The 7,055-nt window shown below is 38.2% G+C and overlaps 1 pseudogene; it reads right to left on the reverse strand.

Moving 5' to 3' along the window:
• Positions 1-4,011: 4,011 nt before the first annotated feature.
• LOC104679589 lies at positions 4,012-4,273 on the reverse strand (annotated as a pseudogene).
• Positions 4,274-7,055: the final 2,782 nt, after the last annotated feature.

The following is a 7,055-nucleotide window of genomic DNA, read 5'->3' on the forward strand; positions in this document are numbered from 1 at the left end:
CGCAGACTATGCACGCGGTAATGGGCGGGTCTACTAAGCCCGCGAACTCTTTGCAGCGTTTAATATTCTGGAAGCTCCCAACTTCCTGACTGTTGCCACGTAGTTCTTAGTTTCGGGGAATTTAGGGATTTTTTTTCCCTGCCCCTTCTTGCCACCCTTCCTCCGTCTCCTCGCTCCCTCCATCCAACCCTCCCTCCCTATCATCTATCTATTCATCTATGTGGATTACATTAAAACAAAGAATAAAGATGATGAAGAGAAGAGCTTCCCAGGCCCACGCAGCCGTCTGCTCCTGCGCTTCCAACGGGGTGGGCCGGTTCCTTCCTCGCACCCTCTTCTCTCCCGGTGCCTGCGGTCCCACCTTCCAGGTACCCCTCGAAGAGTCCACCTGAGCTCTCGCTAGAGCTTTCCCCTTCCAACCCGCTCGAATTGCCCAGACCCCCAAGCTGAGCTTCTCTCCCCAAAGCCCCAGAAAGTGGGTCTTGGAGACCGGGGCAAGAATTTGGGCCTCTGCTTCTGTTTCGGGCCTCCGCTTCTGTTCCAGACCCCCGACCCTTTGCCAAAATGCGGCAGGTGTGCAGATCGGTCCACTCTTGGTTCCTGGCTGGGTTTATGGAGCCTGCTGCTGAGGCAGGCTCCGCAGACCCCGAGCCAGAGTAGGATTTAACGGCGGCCGGTGCGCTGTGTTTGGTCAACCCCGGTAACCGTCACACTGCCCGTGATACGAAAAAAACCAGCCAGCGTTCTGCTTTTCTGCCCCGCTGCAGTCTTTAGCACCCACCCGAGTATTTAGCACCTGTCCGAGTATTTGGATTTTGTAATCCTCCTCTCTTTGGTCAACTCCCCATCCTTGGCCGAGAGCTCGCCCTCGGCCGGGCTCCTTGCTGCCAGCTTTGCGGGACCCTCGCGGATGTCCCGGGCGGCTCTGCCTGAGGCCCAGTTCTCACTGATGCTGAGTGGCCCAAATGTGGGAGCAGCGGTTAATGCTGGGCTGATTAATACAGGTTTCAGTGGAGGCGAAAGTAAGAAAATAAAACGAATTGCAGTATATATACACAATGTGTGTATGGATACACGTGTATATATATATTACACATATGTGTATGTAACGCACGTTTGTTACAATGAGGTCATAATGTACATGCTGTTTCATAACCCACTTTCTTTCAATGACCACCTTTTCATTTCAGTAAATCTTCGTATTCTCACAATCCAGCTTCTCCATTTTTCTTTAACATGTTGTTTACAAATAGTTTGTGCAAACCTGTACCGAATCCGGAACTATGCATCTACAACATGCTAAAAGATTGTCAACCTAGGATCCTATAACAACCTATAACAACCACAAAAAAGAGACCTACCTAAATGGAGGCAAAGTAATGACTTCAGACAAAAGAAAAAAAAGGAATTCTGAAAATCTGAGGGAATTTGTCACCAGCCGATTTTCCTTATGAAAAAATATTAAAGGAAGTGTTTTAGGTGGAAGGAAAATTATACCTGAATGAAACTCAGACCTACAAAAAAGAATGAAGAGCCCAGAAGATAGTAAATATGTAGATAAATATAAAAAATCCTTTTTCACTTAAAATTATTCTTTTTTCAATACGACAAAATGTATTTTCATTGGATATTAATTATGAACCCATAATGCATGTAAACTAAATACAATACTTCATTCTGCACAAAGAAATTACAGATCACATTTATTTAATAACAAAATGTCTAGTTTAATAAAACATTTTTAGAAAATATAATTTTCAAAAACAATAAAAATATTAAATACATCACTTTATGGCAGAGGACAACATAAATTTATTTCTGCAGCACAGCAGGCAAACTGTTGTGTTAGCAGAGTGGAGAAAAAATTTAAAGCAAAAAGTCAGGAAATGGGTGTTCATAAATTTCTGGTTAACTGAGGCTCAATAGTTATTGTAAGAAACAGGAGCCTTTGAACGTTAGATTTTGTTTATAAAAATAAAAACTTCCTCAAACGTCAGATTTTTTTCACCTCAGCAAATGTTTTTTCCTTTGATAATTCATAATCCTGCTGTTCATTTGTCACTTTTATGAATATCTGGTAACTTCATAAACAACTACCAATGGCACACTTCAAATGCTGATTCTGTTGAATTTTCTCATATTTTTTTTCCCCAATGAACCTAGGGCCTATGATAGAGAAGATATTGAAACATACTAAGGTAACAATTGGTCTTAGAGAGACTTCACAGCAAGTATTTAATGAAAGCCACTACATTTCCAGCTCTAAAAAAGAGCCAGACAGACACAATCCCTGCTTCCAGAGTTCACCATTCAGAATACAGCAGGGCAGGCACTGATTCTGAATCATTATGAGCTTTGATTTCATCTTTCAGGATTTACATAGATACTGATTTCTTCTGGAAGAGCAAATGAAATCTTCCCTTACATCATTCTTTGGATTCTCATAAGGGGTAGTTTGAAGTCTGTATGTTGACAAGACCAGTAGATACTTAGTTTTCTCTAATTGCCTTCTACTACTTAAGACTATGTTAAGTGTTTTGTTTTCCCTTTCAGTTCTCCCCAACCTCTACCTTCTGCAGTTTTGTCTCTCCTGTTGGCTTTTCTGTAACACTTTGCTACACTTTTCTGTTCCCCTTCACTGTTTTCCTCTGTTGCTTTCCTCCTTAACAGAAGCCTGGTCATCTGGACTTCCCCATCTTTCCTTTCCTGGCTTCTTATTCACATGGGTGACTAATCTCAGAACTTCCTTAAAAGTTGGATCTTCAGTAAATATAACTCGTCAGCACTTTTGATCTGCATTTCCTTGAGCTTTTGTTGTTGCTTTTTTAGTCATCAGATCTTCTGTGCAATAATATTATCTTCCTGAATGCTATTTAGAAATATCGTCCTCAAAACACCAGTGGTTTCTTGAAGATACTTGTTTTAAAAGTTGTATCAAAAGAGATTGATAAAGGAATCTATAACTCAGCAAAGGATGCTTCTACTTTATTGTGAATTCTCACCATTATAAGTACTGGATTCTGCAAGTCCAACATTAAAACCTGGTATGAGACATCGATTTATACATATAAGAGTTAGATTATAATTTTAATTTTTTTGATGGATATTAAACTGAAATTTATATAATACATGAGGTTTGAATCTTTAAAAAAGTAAATTATAAAAATTTAATATAGTTAACTGTTCACTGATACATCTATTGACTTCATCATAACCTATATATTTAATTAAAAATCAAACTATGAGTGTGCAAATCAGATGCTATCAAGCAAATTGCCATCCAAGATCCATAATTCTTTTTATATTTTTAACTCAGATGAATATATAAGACTCAGTACATTTTAATGTTCCAAATTGTTCTAAAAAAAATTACCAGAAGCTTCCAGTTAACACAGTTCTGCTAATTCATTCCCCGCCCCCCCCCCCCCCCCCCCCCCCAGTGAACTACCTGTTTGTGTTGTGAAGTGGCAATCAAAGACTATGATCTGTGAGGGCAGGAGCCTTAATTCTTATGCATTACCTCTTCATATGAAGAATATGGACAAAAAAAAAACAGATGAGTCACCTTTCATTATTCATTGACTCTTGGTGTTTTCATAGTATGTTAAATGCCTGATTTCCACAAAAATACCAATATTTATTCTGAAAGGCAATCGTATGTTCCAAATCGTATGTTCCAAGTAGCAGATTTTTTTTTTTTTTTTTTTTTTTTTTTGAGACGGAGTCTCGCTCTGTGGCCCAGGCTGGAGTGCAGTGGCGCGATCTCGGCTCAATGCAACCTCCGGCCCTCCAGGTTTAAGCAATTGTCTGCCTCAGCCTCCGGAGTAGCTGGGATTACAGGCGTGTGCCACCATGCCTGGCTAATTTTTTTTCTATTTTTAGTAGAGATGGGGTTTCACCATCTTGGCCAGGCTGATCTTGAACTCCTGACCTCGTGATCCACCCGCCTCGGCCTCCCAAAGTACTGGGATTGCAGGCGTGAGCCACCGCGCCCTGCCCAAGTAGTAGATATTAACAACTTCCAACATGATCTCTAGGAATAATCCACAGTTCTAAACCTTGTTTTAGAAAAACATTTCCAGCAGTCTGTGCAAGATTTATTCCTATTCCATCATTGGTAATAACTGCACTTGTTGCAGCATGAACTTTAAATTCTTCTGCTGCAAACTTTAAGACTGCTATGAAAGGTGTACTTTCAGGAACGCAGAGTACTTTGTATGGCATCAGACATCGGGTCAGATGTCAGCATGATCTTAAAGGAAACCTTCGACATGGTGGTGCCGGGATGAATCTAGAACACACGCCAACTCTGCGGGGTAGTATGACTTCCTCCACTGTGCTGAAAATTATTCTTAAAATAATTAATTTTTTAAAGGAATAAAGCTATGTATTGTGGTGCTTATAATAGAAATATTTTATTTTTAGAAATAGAGGAAATGGGTGTGTATTGTAAAACTCTTACGTAATTCACAAAGTCATATACTATGACTAAACTGTGGTAAGTTGAAGGTGCATATTGTAAGCCCTAGAGCTACCACTGAAGAAATAGGAACAAAAACATACAGATAATAAACCAAAAAAGGACTTTTCCTTATGACTCCTATATTCTTCCTGTTTTTATAAAAATACTATTTTTCCTACCGGTTTTTGCTTTATAAACATGCAATGGACTTTTTCCCCATAAGTTATTGTGGTACAGGTGGTATTTGGTTACATGAGTAAGTTCTTTAGCAGTGATTTGTGAGATTTTGGTGCACATACCATCCAAGCAGTATACACTGCACCGTATTTGTTGTCTTTTAATCTCTTGTCCCCTTCCCACACTTCCCCCAGAGTCCCCAAAGTCCACCGCATTATTATTATGCCTTTGCTCCTCATTGCTTAGCTTCCACATATCAGTGAGATTATACGATGTTTGGTTTTCCACTCCTGAGTTACTTCACTTGAAATAAGTCTCCAATCTCATCCAGGTCACTGCAAATGCTGTTAATTCATTCCTTTTATGGCTGTGTAGTATTTCATCATGTGTGTGTATATATAATATGTGATATATGATATATATATTCCATCATATATACACATATCACATATATTCCATCATATATACATATCACATATTATATGTGATATATATGAATATTCATATATATGATTATTCCACATATATTATTCCACATATATAATTCCACATAATATATATGGAATATATATCATATATCATATATATATCCGTATATGTGTGGAATAATCATATATATACATATCACATATTATAAATATATATACACACGATGGAATACTACTGTTATATGTATATCTATATATATCACAGTTCCTTTATCTACTCTTTGATTGATGGGCATTTGTGTTGGTTTCATGATTTTGCAATTGTGAATTCTGCTGCTATAAACATGCGTGTGCAAGTATCTTTTTCGAATAATTGACTTCTCCTCTGGATAGACACCCAGGAGTGAGATTGCTGGATCCAATGGTAGTTCTACTTTTAGTTCTTTAGGAAGTCTCCACACTGTTTTCCATAGTGGCTGTACTAGTTTACATTCCCGCCAGCAGTGTAGAAGTGTTTCCTGTTCACCACATCCACACCAATGTCTCAAGAGTTTTTTGACTCTTTGATTATGGCCATTCTTGCAGGAGTAAGGTGGTCTTGCACTGTGGTTTTGATTTGCATTTCCCTGATCATTAGTGATGTTGAGTATTTTTTCATATGTTCATTCACCATTTGTATATCTTTCCTTGAGAATTGTCTATTCATGTCCTTAGCCCACTTTCTGATGGAGTTTTTTTTTTTTTTTTTCTTACTGATTTAGTTGTGTTCATTGTAGACTCCGGATATTAGCCTTTTGTCAGATTTATAGATTGTGAAGATTTTTTCCCGCTCTGTGGGTTGTCTGTTTACTCTGCTGACTGTTCCTTCTGCTATGCTAAAGCTCTTTAGTTTAATTAGGTCCCAGCTATTTATCTTTGTTTTTATTGCTTTTGCTTTTAGAGTTCTTGATCATGAAATCCTTGGCTAAGCCAGTGTCTGGAAGGGTTGTTCCAATGTTAACTTCTAGAATTTTTATAGTTTCATGTCTTAGGTTTAAGTTCTTAATCCATCTTGAGTTGATTTTCGTATAAGGTGAGATCTGAGGATCCAGTTTCATTCTCCTACATGGGGCTAGCCAATTATCCCAGCACCATTTGTTGAAAAGGGTGTCCTTTGCCCACTTTATGTTTTTGTTGGCTTTGTCAAAGATCAGTTGGCTGTAAGTATTTGGATTTATTTCTGGGTTCTCTATTCTGTTCCATTGGTCTATGTGCCTATTTTTATACTAGTACTCTGATGTTTTGGTGACTATAGCCTTATAGTATAGTTTGAAATCAGGTAGTGTGATGTCTCCAGATTTGTTCTTTTTGTTTAGTCTTACTTTGGCTATGCAGGCTCTTTTTTTGGTTCCATATGACTTTTAGAATTGTTTTGTTCTAATTCCGTGAATAATGATGGTGGTGTTTTGATGGGAATTGCATTGAATTTGTAGATTGCTTTTGTTAATATGGTCATTTTTACAATATTGATTCTACCCATCAATGAGCATGTGATGTGTTTCCATTTGTTTGTGTTGTCTATGATTTCTTTTAGCAGTATTTTATAGTTTTCCTTATGGAGGTCTTTCGACTCCTTGGTTAAGTATATTCGTAAGTATTTTGTTTGTTTGTTTATTTATTTATTTATTTTTGCAACTATTGTAAAAGGGGTTGAGTTCTTGATTTGATTCTCTGCTTACTCGCTGTTGGTATATAGAAGTGCCACTGATTTGTGTACATTAATCTTGTATCCGGAAACTTTGCTGAATTCTCTTATTAGTTCTAGGAGCTTTCTGGAAGAGTCCTTAGGGTTTTCAAAGTAAATGGTTATATCGTCAGCAGCGACAGTTTGACTTCCTCTTTACCGATTTGGATGTCCTTTATTTCCTTCTCTTGTCTGATTGCTCTGGCCAGGACTTCCAGTACTATGTTGAAGAGGAGTAGTGAGAGTGGGCCTCCTTGTCTTGTTC

The sequence above is a fragment of the Rhinopithecus roxellana genome, chromosome 19 (genome assembly GCF_007565055.1).
Source record: "Rhinopithecus roxellana isolate Shanxi Qingling chromosome 19, ASM756505v1, whole genome shotgun sequence".
NCBI lineage: Eukaryota > Metazoa > Chordata > Mammalia > Primates > Cercopithecidae > Rhinopithecus > Rhinopithecus roxellana.